The 14,616-nt window shown below is 36.0% G+C and overlaps 1 long non-coding RNA gene across 2 annotated transcripts in view; it reads right to left on the minus strand.

Moving 5' to 3' along the window:
- The window catches only part of LOC131414999 (uncharacterized), a 62,680-nt gene that overhangs the window by 7,985 nt on the left and 40,079 nt on the right, over window positions 1-14,616 (minus strand). For both annotated transcript variants that reach the window (XR_009222286.1, XR_009222285.1), the window contains exons 2-3: window positions 7,410-7,451; window positions 6,734-6,829 (exon numbers count right to left, since the gene is read on the minus strand). This is a non-coding gene — a long non-coding RNA (uncharacterized LOC131414999). The remainder of the gene's footprint in view (window positions 1-6,733; window positions 6,830-7,409; window positions 7,452-14,616) is intronic.

Here is a 14,616-nt window from a genome sequence, read left to right on the forward strand (position 1 = left end):
AAAAGCAAAAGGCTTTCCAAATTTTTCTGTTTTTAGCCCAAGGAAAACATGTCTGCCTTGTCAATCTAAATCCAGGAGTTGTCTGTCTAATGTTTTCAAAATGTAGGTAGATTTCCTCATTCCTACAAGATTCAAATTCAAAAGATCAGTAGTTCTGTAGCTTCATTGTTGTTACTACTTCAGAAATATACCTCTTATGTGTATTTTTGAATCAGAAGTTTTATGAATAAACCATCCTGAATAAAGTATGAGAGGTAGAGAGAAAAGCAAAATTGGAAGGTCCTACAAAGAGAGAAAAGCTCTACCATTGAGACCTGAGACTACATTCTCCTGGGATCAGGTTCAGGGAATCCACCTCTACTACATCGTTAAGCTATGGATATCAATAGACATATAGTAAATATTGCCATGTAGATATTAATCTACTATAATTGGAAGGAAGTGTGGCCGGCTTCAGACATATCCTGATCCAAGATCATCAGTCTCCATTTCTAGATCCCCCTTGTTATCACAGTCATATATCACTTAACAACGAGGTTGTGTTCCGAGAAATGCGTCTTTAGTTGATTTTGTCATTGTGTGAACGTCACAGAGGGTATTTATACAAACTTAGGTGGTACAGCCTACTACACACCTAGGCTATATGGCATAGCCTATTGCTCCTAGGCTACAAACCTGTATAGAATATTACTGTATGGAATACTGTAGGCAATTGTAACACAATGGTATTTGTGTATCTGAATATAGAAAAGGTACAGTAAAAATAGAGTATAAAAGATAACAAATGGTGAACCTGTATAAGGCACTTTCCATGCATGGAGCTTGCAGGACTGGAAGTTGCTCTGGGTGAGTCAGTGAGCGAGTGGTGGGTGAATGTGAAGGCCTGGGACATTACTCTATACTACTATAGACTTTATAAACTGCACACTTAGGCTACACTTAATTTATAAAAAAATATTTTTCTTTCTTCAAGAATAAATTAACTTTAGCTTACTGTAACTTTTTTACTTATAAACTTTTTAATTTTTTTTTACCTTTTTGACTCATAGTAAAACACTTAGTTTAAAACAAAAACATTGTGCAACTGTGCAAAAATATTTTTTCTTTATATCCTTATCTATAAGCTTTTTCTATTTTAAAGGTTTTTTTATTTTTCTTTTACTTTTTAAACTTTTTTGTTAACAACTAAGACACAAACACACACATTAGCCTAGGGCTACACAGGGTCAGGACCATCAATATCACTGTCTTCCTCCTCCACATCTTGTCCCACTGGAAGGTCTTCAGGGGCAATAACATGCATGGAGCTGTCATCTCCTATCATAGCAATGCCTTCTTCTGAAATACCTCCTGAAGGACTTGAAGATTTGTTTACACCAGCATCACCACAAACACATGAGTAATGTGTTGTACTGTGACGTTACTGAGGCTGTGAAGTCACTAGGCAATAGGAATTTTCCAGCTCCATTATAATCTTATGGGACCACCATCATATATGCAGTCCATCATTGACCAAAATGTAACTATGCAGCACATGACTGTACTGTTTTCAGGCAACCTTTCTCCACAATGGCCAGAGAGACTGCTGCTGGTAGTTATATGCCTCTATTGCCCTTACAGTTCCTTTCCTGAAAAATAATAGTTTGGCAAAAGTTTAAGGAAATACTGACTGGTCCATCTGGTTTCAAGTGTCCAGCAGTGAACTAATTGTTATGGGTGAGCACTGGAAGAAATAATTGGCCAGACATGGGCAACTGAATGCACTTTTGTCTGGAATGATGTTAAGGAGAAGATTCTCAAGTGAAACGCGGATTAAGTATGTTTTTACACATTTCCTTAATGAAGGTGAAAGAGTATGGTAAATATCATCTTTACATGTAGGAAGAAACAGAGAAAATTCTTTTGGAAACTGATATGAAATTACACACATATTATTTACATATATTTATTCAGATTGGATCTATAAGATATCAAAAAACTTTTTTCATAGAGCTTAGCATACTTGCTTATACTGTAATTATTGTTGTACTGAATGGGAAAAATAACGGAAAATTATCTATTGCTTAAAAAAATTAATTTAAAGATGTTTTGGAATTTCCATGGCTAATAGCCTCAAAATATTTATAAATCAAATTTTTTTGTCTTCTGAGAATTTAATACTTTAAATGCACTAAAATTATTGTTTTATTTGTTTTATAAGTCTCATCCAGTTATCAGACTGATAATGACTTTTCTTCAGATTGAGAAGTGTCCATGAGTGGTAGCAGTGAATGACGGATTGATATAATGAGGAATGAAATGACTTCAAGAGACTCTGCTTTTCCTTGAATCATCCATCTGTGGTGCCACTTTATTCAGAAATTAATGCAATTCCATAATGATTTAAGTGTACTCATAATAACTGTTAGTGCACAAGCATTTTCCTCTGCCATATAGTCAGAAAAATTGATGTGGCTGTGGCTAGACTCATGTTCTTTTATAAAGCTATTCAACACAGACACTGACAAAGAACAACAACAACAAAACTACTTCTAATATACAATACATCATGTAAATTAAATGGTAATACTCAAATTTTTCAAACTTGATGTCCTGAGATTGATAAAAAGATCATTTTTAATATTAAGGTCTGTAAGGGTGTTTGTCTCTGGGGAAAGCTACTGTTAAATATGATGAAACTGATTATTTTAAATGTAATAAATAATTCATACAATAAAGAATTTTAACAAGTACAAAATTAGTTCTTTCCATTGTTCAATAAAAGACAAAAAGGGTGATGGAAAGTTAGATCCCAATTAAGTGCAACTTAAGAGAAGAAATGGTTCAGAATCTATGATTTCTTATTTATCAAATATTTGTGCAATGCCTATTTTTTGCCTGTCCTCACAAAATATGGATGATACAGAAATGAAAAAACAAATATTTTATCATTGAGGAATTTATTGTCAGAGAATCTGAGAAATTTAAAAACATGGTACAATGAGAAATGCACCATGATATGAGACTGTCAGGTACTATATTCGTCTACCACCTCTGAGTGAGCCTGCGACCCGAGAGTGCCAAGAAGTATTCAACTCCAAGGACATTGTGTTTGGGTCTGGGATTACAGGCCCGTCCAAGTCTTCTCCGGTGTTGGGATTGAGATATGGACATTGGGAAAGAACTGACATTACTAAGCTGGGATGATATGAATGTGGGTTTGCCAGAAGTCTCTTTGACCATAGTTGGAGAAGAATGAAACCAGAGACGAGCAAAGACAAGAGGTCCAGAGGAACAGCCTTCTGATGACACTTCTGGCCCCTAAATTAATTCACGAACAAAAACAAAAGCTGTGCCAAAAAAATAGAAGGGCTGGCCCAGTGGTGTGGTGGTTAAGTTCACATGCTCTGCTTTGGCCACCCGGGGTTCATGGGTTTAGATCCCGGGTGCAGACCTACACACTGCTTGTCAAGCTATGCTGTGGTGGCATCCCACATACAAAATGGAGGAATATTGCCACAGAAGTTAGCTCAGAGCCAAGTTTCTTCACCAAAAAAAAAAAAAAAAGAGTGAGAGAGAGACAAGTTCCTTGAAATTTGAGCCTCTGGTTCCCCTCCAAATCTGTTTTTAAAACTGGTTCATGTTTCTACTTGTAATTGAATGTGCCTTGCTACTATTATGGATGAGATAAAAAGATGGAACCCTCCTAGAGGTGGAGATATTTAAGCTAAAAATTGAAGTACGGTTATGAATGAGCTATTTAATGATTCAATGGGCACAGGTGTGCTCTATAACTGAACACACATGAACAGCTTGTATAAATTATTAAATAAAAAAGAGTAAAGCATATTCAGGAAAATATGCATGCTGAGGCATTCTAGAAAAAAGTGGTAGGCAGGGTTTAGTTTCTGAAAGAACTTTGACAATATGTTGAGGATTTGGAATTCATGTTGAAATTATTGAAAAGATCTTAAAGGATTTAAGGAGGGGACTGAAATTATGAAAATTGGATTTCTACAATGATCTTACTGGAGCATGATAGGGAAAAATATTGGAGGCAGGGGAGCTACTCAGAATTCTGTTGCAATTCACATGGGAAATAACAAAGGCTTAAATTACAGCATTTGCCAAGACATTTTAGTAGGTAGAATCTACAGTAGTTGGTGCGAGCATTGTGTGTAGAGTGAGGAGAAGAGCTTAATTTAACATGACTACCAGTTTTTTGACTTGGGTAATCCAGTGGCTGATGGTGTCAATTCATTGAGATATGGGTACTAAGAAGAAAGGAAATATAAAGAATGAATAAATTGTATATTCCAAGTGATATACCTATAAGCTGAAACCGGTGTTTCAATGATTCTTTTAGCCACCTCCTATAGTAGTCCCTGTGAAGTCCCCATCTGAATATATTTGGCATTTCTCAGACATTTACCCACCAGGTATCACCGATTTTCAGCCACTTTTCCCCTCAAATCTCTCCCTTTGGCCTCTTCCATTGAATATTCCATAAACATCAAGTGTGGTTTCCATTTTGGGATACAACAATGTCCCATCAGATACAGATACTGTGGTTTCCTAGCATATATAACTTTTTCTGTAGTCATTTCTTTTGCTTCCTCTGGACTATGCTGAATCTTTCAGCGATAGCCAAACTGCACTGAACACTGCTGTTACTGCCAGTGGTCTGGACCTTTTTGGTATCCATTGAAGCAGTATTTTTGTATAAAAGCTGTATTCTATTTGGTGCAGAAGTTAAAAGGCAGAGTTTTCTCCCTTGAGAACTTTATTCTTTCACCTGAGCACCAAAGGAGTACTGCTTACGGCATCAGTGACTCACAGAGGTTTAGTGAAAAATCTTTTTCCATTTTACTCACCAAGCTCTGCTCTCCCCAAATCTGGACATGGGCTGTGACACAATTTTGAATGACAGTCACCAAATTGCACCCTCGTAATATTAGGCAATGTTAATTAATTAACCTGTCTGTTTGGATTTCTCTGTCTTAGAGACTAATTTTCATATAGGCCCCTCAATCAAACGGACTTATCTTGCCAATTTGCCAGAGATGCTCACAATTCTCCAATTTTACTATTAAATCCTTAGACTTTCCAGGGTATGGTTGACTTGTACATGTTTACATGTTCCATGGTATCATACAAAGAGTACTTTTCCCCAAGGGGCTGGGATGAATTCCTGACAAATGAATTAAAGACAGTCTTAACACTCCCATTAGACAATTAAATTTTAGATCATTAAAGACAGGACTGTGGTTTTTGTAGGTTTACATGCTCTATAGAATCATAAATAGTACTTTTCCCAGAGGAGATTTTTACTGCACAAAAATGGGGTTCTCCTACCCAATGTGTGTAAACAAGCCAATTAATTATGGCATCAGCTTTTGGGGGAGAAAGCTTTATTCTGCGAGATGGATCTGCAGGGAGACAGAGGGTGTGTACCCTCAGATCTGTCTCCCTGAGTCAGGATTTGGGGCAAAATTTAACAGGTTAAGGAGAGGAGGCTGACACATGGAAACACTGGTGGGACAGATTTTGATTGGTAGGCTTGAAGCATTTGTGGTAAGGTTCTAAACATTTATGATGAGGTTCTAAACATTTATGATGAGGTTTTAAACATTTATGGTAAGGTGGGGAAGGAATGTTAACACCAAATCTTCCTGAATGAGGGACCCCTCACATCTGAGGAGTCTGACTTCTAAGTTCTGATCATGTCCCGGTCCTTTGGTTCCACGGGGAGGAGAATCTTTGGTTCCGTCGTCATTTCAGGTCAAGATTCCTTCTTCTGTGCATCCTCTGGCTACATGACCCTGCAAATTTTCTGAAAGACAATTTCTTAACTACTCTGTTGACAAGATGGGGTCAGTTGAACTGGTCCTATAGCGCCCATGGTTACAAGATCTGAATAAATTCCTGATAAAGATGTTTTGCTATATCAATCGTGTTGTCTTAAAATATTTTAGAAGGAGGTTTGTATAGATTTCTTCTTTGAGGGATTTCAGCTATATTTTTAATCGTCAAATTCAACTACACATAAGAGAATTTTATTTTGAAAATTTCTGAGGATGATAGGAATAAGCCAGTCCTACGTAGTCTGTTCCAGTTGATTTAATATTAAGTAACATGCTATGTTCAATGTACTCTTCAAGGCACTGGGGGTACAGCAAATGAGCAAGAATGGCAAACCCTGTCTTCAGGAAGCTTATATGCTAGTGGAGTTCACACGGCACTCACATTCTACAAACATACTGAACCTAGGGTTTAAAGAAAATTAGCTCATACTTAAATGATGTAAAAAGTAATGTTAATTCCAAGTTGTGAAACTTGACCAATTCCTTCCTGCGCTTTCAGTGTACAAATGTATTGTGTAGTTACAGAGATAGGCTCAATAAGGTGTAAATAAGAATGCCTTTACTTGTATCTCTGTTATCTAGTTATGCACTTTCCACTTGATTGTAGGTCCCATAGCTTTATTGTCACCTGTAGGTGTTAAAATTATGTCCACTCAAATAATTAAAAAAAAAAAAATCTCATCTAATTCAAAGTTTTTCTTCTCCTACAGTTGAGGCCTGTTTCCCTAAGTTGTTCTTTTACTCCTTTCCCTCCATTCACAGACTGTATGTAAATTTGAATAGGTAGTAGGGAGGAGAGGCACGAGAGAAAAATCCTATTTAACTAGAAGAGTTGTCCTCTGCTTTTGGTGCCCTGTAGATAAGTCCATTCTAAAATTCTAAATACTTACTCTTTATTTCCTGAGGTGCTTTTGAGAATTTTATTTTATACGTCCTCTAGTCCAGGAATCTTTTACTATAGGTTTTCTTGAAGTGAGTGATCTCTTCTGTAACAAACAAAATATGAATCGGACATTGTCATATTTCTGCTTCTCACACCTCAACGACTTCCTGTTACTCTTAGAATAAAACGAAAATTCCTCAGCACAGCCTCTAACGCAGTGCTGTCTGCCCCAAGTCTCCTCCAGCCACAATGGCCACCCCCTCGCTCACCCTGCTTACGGGGTATGGAAGCAAGATGCTTGTTTCCACCCTACATGTGTCCCATGTTGTGGTTCCCTCTGCCTACTATAACCTCCATTCAACTCTCTGTATCTTTTCCATCATTCAATTCTCAGTTTATATATTAGCAAGTTAGATAAGCCTTTTATGAAAACATAATCTACATTGGCCTAACCTTTTATTTTTCACTTCAGCACATTAATTTGCAAATGCATATACGTATTTATTTATTTTCTCTCATTCCACCACACTATAAGCTTCAACGTGCTGTGAGATGTGTGTTCATTTGTTGGTTAGCACTTACCTGTTAATAGGAATGTATCACGGATATTTAGAAGGAATATTTAGTCATGTGTAGCAGAAAATATTGCAGTATATAAGTGAAAACATAGATAAAATATTTACCTGTAGTTAACATTTCATGTTTCCAAGTAATGCATTTGTTCTCTGGAAATGGAGTTTAAAAATATAGTTATAATTTTAATATGCCACAATTACTCTTAATCGTATTCAACGTATACCAAAAAAGAGACTATAATGTTATTTTTCTAGTTTCTCATGATTCTCAAGTAAGGGTCTACTCTCAAATATATGCCTTAAAATTGCAACACTATAGTACTTAAAATTATGTTTCTGGGGCCGGCCTGGTGGCATAGTGGTTGAATCCTTGAGCTCCGCTTTGGTGGCCCAGGGTTCGCGGGTTTGAATCCCAGGCGCAGACCCATGCATTGCTTATCAAGCCATGCTGTGGCAGCATCCCATATACAAAATAGAGGAAGATGGGCACAGATGTTAGCTCAGGGCTAATCTTCCTCAGCAAAAAGAGGAGGATTGGCAACAGATATTAGCTCAGAGCCAAACTTCCTCACAGAAAAAAAAGTATGTTTCTGCTTGTTATAACTTTATAAATCAGAGTTCCAAAGTTAAAACATACACACCATGTAAAGTAAATTAGATAACTTTTTTATTAACATATTATAGCTCTCTAAATATCTGTTTACTTTACAACCATAAAAAATCCTATCTTCCAAAATACCTGGTTATTAGCAATTTCTAAAAAAAAGAATTATACAATTGGAATAAAAGTTTATCAGTATAGAAAAATTGATATTATAAAGACATTTTGAAGAAAATAATGTAAAAATAAAGACAAATAGAAATTGGCTTGACCCTGGAATATAATAAAGACTAATTTTTGCTATCAATTCAACTATATTAATATTTAATGTATTGATCTATTTTGCTAGTGTTATTATTTTAGCTATAATTTATTGAGATGATTTATTAAAATAATCAGTTCAAAGCTGCACTACTCCCTACTTTATCTGCATAGCTACAGTCACTTGCTTTCATCTCCCCCTCTACCAAGCATCTTCCTACATAATCAAAACCTTCATTCTGTATATAAAAGAAGGTCTTGTTGTCCACTCAGAAAAGAGAGGAAATAATAAGAGGAAAGGCTATTTCTCTGTTTAAAAGCAATGACTTGTTAGTGAAATGGAATTTATAGATATGTTGGAAGAAATGTAATAACCCTAGGGACAAACATGATAGAGATGAATTGGCAGGAACAAATACATCCATTAGATAGAATTTAAAGAAAAAACTTTTCAAAAATTCTGAAGGAAAAAGATCCTGATGTTTTCAAAAGGACAAAAAGGCTTGTCCTTGGCAAGAAGGCTTGGAGTGACTTAAAATAAGTAGCTTTTGACTAATCACATATGATCAGGATGAAGAAGATTTAAAGAAACCTCGGAGTCAAATGTGGCAGGCATGGCGCTCTCTGATGAATTTCTGTTTTAAAAAGAAAACTCTGGAATGAGGCACATAGCCAATGCCCACTCTAAACAGGAATGATGAACCTGTATAAGGGTAGTGTCAGGAAGATTAATGTTCAGAATAAACTGAGGCTTGCAAAAATTTACAAGGAGAGAAATAGATTTAGCTTAGACTTCTGAACATCCAAATGAAGATTTGCATATCAGATAAAAGGCTCTTTCTATATTCAATAAATATTTTTTATTGCTACACTGCAGTAATGGTTAATTTTATGTGTCAACTTGACAGGCCATGGAGTGCCCAGATTAAATATTATTTCTGAGTGTATCTGGGAGGGTGTTTTGGGATGAGATTAACATACGAATTGGTGGACTCAGTAAGGAAATTGCCCTCCTCAGTGTGGGTGGCATCATCCAATCCATCCAGGGCCTAAATAAAACAAAAGGTGGAGGAAGGAGGAATTCACTGCTTTTTTTTCCTTCCTCGCTGCTTGAGGGGAGACATCTCATCGCTGGCCCTCAGACTGGGATTTATACCATCTGCTCCCCTGGTTCTTAGGCCTTTGAATTTGGAGTGAATTATATTACCAACTTTCCCAGGACTCCAGCTTGCAAACAGCAGGTTGACAGGGTGTGGGACTTCTCGGCCTCCACAATCACATGAGCCGATTCCTCATAATTACGTATATATCTTACTGGTTCTGTTTCTCTGGAGAACTCTAATGCAATAGCATAGCTAACTAACAAAATGTTTTATTTTTATCTACACGTTTCTTCCAAAGTATTACAGACTGCTCTAATCCAATTTTCCTGAGTTTCCAGACACAAAGCTAACATATCCTAAATTTTCTTAAATTCCCATTTGTTAATGAACTAAATATTGGACATGGATGCCTTTGTGATCATATTCTCAGACAGTTATCAACTCCTGACTATATAGAATTTTCATATAAGACAAGCAAAATTTATCAAATTTCGCCATACTATTTTTATATTTGATCCCCAAGAATTATTGCTCATTTACAAATTTGTGGAAAAAATCATAAATACTATTTTTCCTCTTAATCCCATTGTGTTCTTTTTTTTTTTAACCTCTACTTTAAATCTAATTAGGCTTCTGTATTCTTGGGGCCCTGGAGAACGTCACTCACTTTCATGATTGTAGGCAGAGTGTTCTAAGGTAATGATGTTTAAAGCGCATTACTTATTCTGTATTTCCATTGGGAAACAATTTTTAAATAAACTGGAATGTTGTTAAAGTGAGGTCGGTTGGAGTTGATTAAAGTTCAGAGCCTCTCAATTAAGCATTAGAAGTCTTTATTAACAACTACTTTGGTGTTAGAGAAAAATACCATCTTCTACATTCCATTTTCTTATTTATTAAACCCAGTGACCAAGTGAAAATTGATAATTTCTTACTCTTATATTGATTTTCATTTTTCCTCTAATTAATATTAAAAATCTAGAATATGTTGTTATTTACTAGGATATGAAGGAAAGAGCCAATAAGAAAGATTGTCAGTTGGCCTTGGAACCCACAGCACGTGTGTGGAGGGATGTCAGATTGAGAGGACAAGAAGAAGATGCAGGCATTTCCCGGTTACAGATGACTCTTACAGTGGTGACCTGACTTTTTTTCTCATCTCAATTACCATACACTTCCATATCCTTGCCATGGTGTGTTGTCGTATCTTTTTTTTTTCATTAGTGAGCCTTTATTTTTTTTCAGCTTTATTGACGTGTAATTGATGAATAAAATTGTAAGATATTTAAAGGGTACAATGCGATGGTTTGATATATGTATACATTGTGAAAGGATTCACCTCATTAAGTTCATTAATGTATACATTACTGTACATATTTACTTTTTTTGGTGAGAACATTTAAGTTCTACTCTCTTACCAAATTTCAATTATACAATACGTTGTTATTGACTCTAGTCACCTTGCTGTAAATCAGATCCTCAGGACTTATTCATCTTAGAGCTGAAAGTTTGTACCCTTTTACCAACCTCTCCCTATTCCCTGCCCTCCCCACCCCCACTTCCCCAGCCACTGGCAACTACTTTTCTACTCTCTGTTTTTATGAGTTTAATTTTTGTGTGTGTTTTTAGATTCCGTATATAAGTGATATCATGGAGTATTTGACTTCCTTTGTTTCGCTTCTCTCATATAGCATAGTGCCCTCCAGGTTCATCCATGTTGTTGCAGATGACAAGATCTTCTTCTTTTTTAAGGCTGAATAATACCCCATTATATACATATATATATATATATCTCAGATATATATATATATACGACATTTGCTTTATCCATTCATCCACTGACACTTAGGTTGTTTCCATGCCTTGGCTATCATGATTAATGCTGCAATGAACACAGGGGAGCATATATCTTTTTGAATTAGTGTTTTCCTGTTCTTTAGGCAAATACCCAGAAGTGGAATAGCAGAATCATCTGGTATTTCTATTTTTAATGTTGTGAGGAATCTCCATACTGTTTTCCGTAGTGGCTGCACTAATTTACGTCCCTACCAGGGGTGTATGAGGGGTTCCTTTTGATAGTAATCTTGCTTACAGGTGTGAGGTGATATCCCATTGTGGCTTTGATTTGCATTTCCCTGATGATTAGTGATGTTGAGCACTTTTTCATGTACCTGTTGTCTATTTGTATGTCTTCTTTGGAAAAACGCCTATTCAAGATCTTTGCCCAGTTTTTAATTGGGTTATTTATTTTTTTACTCTTGAGTTGGATGAGTTCCTTGTATATTTTGGATATGAACACCTTATCAGAGATGTGGTTTGCAAATATTTTCCCCCATTCTGTAAGTTGCCTTTTTATTTTGTTGATTGTTTCCTTTGCTGAGCTGAAGCTTTTTAATTTGATGCAGTCCTACTTGCTTATTTTTGCTTTTGTTGTCTTTGTTTTTGGTATCATATTCAAAAAATCATTGCCAAGACTAATGTCTAGGAGCTTATCCCCTATGTTTTCTTATAAGAGTTTTATGGTTTCAGCTCTTAAGTTCAAGTTTTTAATCCATTTTGAGTTGATTTTTGTGTATGGTGTAAGATAGGGCTCCAGTTTCATTCTTTTGCATGTTGCTATCCAGTTTTCCCAACACCATTTTTAAAGAGACTGTCCTTTCCTCATTATGTATTCTTGGCTCCTTTGTCTAAAATTAATTGAATATATATGGATTTATTTCTGGACTCTCTATTCTGTTCCACTGATTTGTGTGTGTTTTTATGATGATAATATACCATATGATTTACTATAGCTGTGTAATATAGTTTTAAATCAGGAAGGTTGGAGTTTATGCCTCCAGCTTTGTTCTTCTTGCTCAGGATTGGTATTAGTTAAGTGTTTGGTAGGATCCACCAGTGAAGTCATCTGGTCTTGGACTTTTCTTGATTGGGAGGTTTTTGATTACTGATTCAATCTCCTCACTAGTAAATGGTCTGTTCAGATTTTCTATTTCTTCGTGATTCTGTCTTGGGAAGTTGTATGTTTCTAGGAATTTGGGTTTCTAGGTTATCCAGTTTGTGGGCCTACAATTTCTTCTAGGTTATCCAATTTGTTGGCATATGATTATTCATAGTAGTCTCATGATCCTTTGTATTTGTGTGGTATGGGTTATAATGTCTCCTCTTTCATTTGTAATTTTATTTATTTGAGTCCTCTCTCTCTCTTTTTTTTCCTTCTAAATCTAGCTAAAGCTTTACCTATGTTGTTTATCTTTTCTAAAAACCAGCTCTTAGTTTCATTGATCTTTTCTATTGTCTTTTTATTCTCTATTTCATTTATTTCCACTCTAGTCTTTGTTATTTCCCCCCTTCTACTAACTTTCGGTTTAATGTGTTCTTCCTTTTCTACTTCCTCAGGGTGTAAAGTTAAGTTGTTTATTTGTGTTTTTTCTTCTTTTCTTAATTGCTGTAAACTTATTTTTCCTTTTCTTATTGCTATAAACTTCCCTCTTAAAACTGCTTTTGGGGCCCAGCCCAGTGGCATAGTGGTTAAGTTTGTGCACTCCACTTTGGTGGCCCAGGGTTCATGGGTTCAGATCCTGGGCATGGACCTATGCACTGCTCATCAAGCCATGCTGCGGCAGCATCCCATATATAAAGTAGAAGAATACTGGCACAGATGTTAGCTCAGTGACAATCTTCCTCAAGCAAAAAGAGGAAGATTGGCAACAGACCTTAGCTTAGGGCCAATCTTCCTCATCAAAAAAAAAAACCAAAAAACAAACCAAAAAAACGACACTGCTTTTGCACATCCAATAAGTTTTGGTATGTAGTATATCCTTCTTCATTTGTCTCAAGATATTTTTTTATTTCTCTTTTGATTCTTTTCTTTGACCCATTGGTTGTTCAGTGTGTTGTCATATCTTGAATTGTTGACTGGTGGAATTGGGTTCTTGACAAGTATATATGTGTACTCATACAAATACTTGTGCACATAAAGGCAATGGAGACCCAGGTCTGATTCAGTGCAGTACACAGAAAGCTTCCCCAAGTTCTGTCTAAATATAGTTCTCTTTGTCTATGGTGATTGACAAAACTGTTTCCCACTCTTTTTTATCAAAATGGTCTCCTATCTGTGATATGCCTCTCTCCTTTCACTTCTATTTGTATGCTATCCCCCCACCAAAATGTGCTCTTGGAATTTACATTCCCGTAAACTGGTTGTCATAGATAGCCAAGGAAAAATGGTCATATTGGTGACTACATCTCCCTTGCTTTTCTCTTATTTTCTACAGAACAGAATGGGTAGTATTTTCCCCATTTACTTCAATAACTTTTCTTGTTTTAAATTTTGATAATCTGATAAATACAATTTTATATCTCATTACATATGTCTTTGCCAAAAACGTTCAAATTTGAAATAGGGTTTCGCATATGGTTGCCCATGTTCTATCCCACAATATGGATTCATAAGGATAAGAATATTTCCCAAATTACTGTAAGCAACGCTGTATTAATCTGAAAGTTTCCCTAGGAGAATGTTCTCCAAGTGCCATCCCTGGAACAGCATCATCATCATCAATACAAACAGAGCCCTAACCTAGATGTACTGGAGCAAAAATGTTGGGGGTGGACCCCAGCATTCTGGCTCTTACAAACCCTCCTGATGATTCTAGTACAAGCCAAATTTGAGAACTTACATGTTAGAATATCAGAGGCAATTCTAATATAAACAGCATGCAATTTACAAGAAAAATTAAAAAATGTTAAATTTAAATCACTATAGGGAATGGAAAATGTCAGCAATTACTACAGCCTAAGGGAAAGAAGAACCACAACTCATTCATTCATTTAAAAATATTTGTTAAGCATCAGTGATGTTTAAGTCACCGGGGCTATGTGCTAACTATAAAGATATGACAAAAGCTGTGCTTTTCAAGATTTCAATATAATACAAATGAAGAAGAGCGAAACCAAACACAAATACCACACAAGAAGAAAATAATTACACATTTTATTACTTTTATATAAAAACCAATAGCAGGTTGCTATGAAAGAGTTTAAAAGAAAAATGTAATTTAGACTTAGGGATCAAAGAAAAGCTTTCTGAGGAATTTGTATTTCCAAAATGACCTGAAAAATGAACCAGAACTTCCAGGCAATAGTGGTGGGGTGGCAGAGGAGGGGAGCATTCCAGGCAAAAGGAACAGAAAAACACGTAAAAGCCCTTGAGTTGGAAGAGATGTTGGTCTGTGCAGATAAACCAGACATGGTGGATGCTGTGAGCCACTCTAAATTATCCCTTCAGGGTGGAGGAACCAGGCCTGGGCCCCTGACTTCAATTTGGGACAACTCTAAAGGACAACATTGA

This window comes from Diceros bicornis, chromosome 15 (assembly GCF_020826845.1).
Source record: "Diceros bicornis minor isolate mBicDic1 chromosome 15, mDicBic1.mat.cur, whole genome shotgun sequence".
Lineage (NCBI taxonomy): Eukaryota > Metazoa > Chordata > Mammalia > Perissodactyla > Rhinocerotidae > Diceros > Diceros bicornis.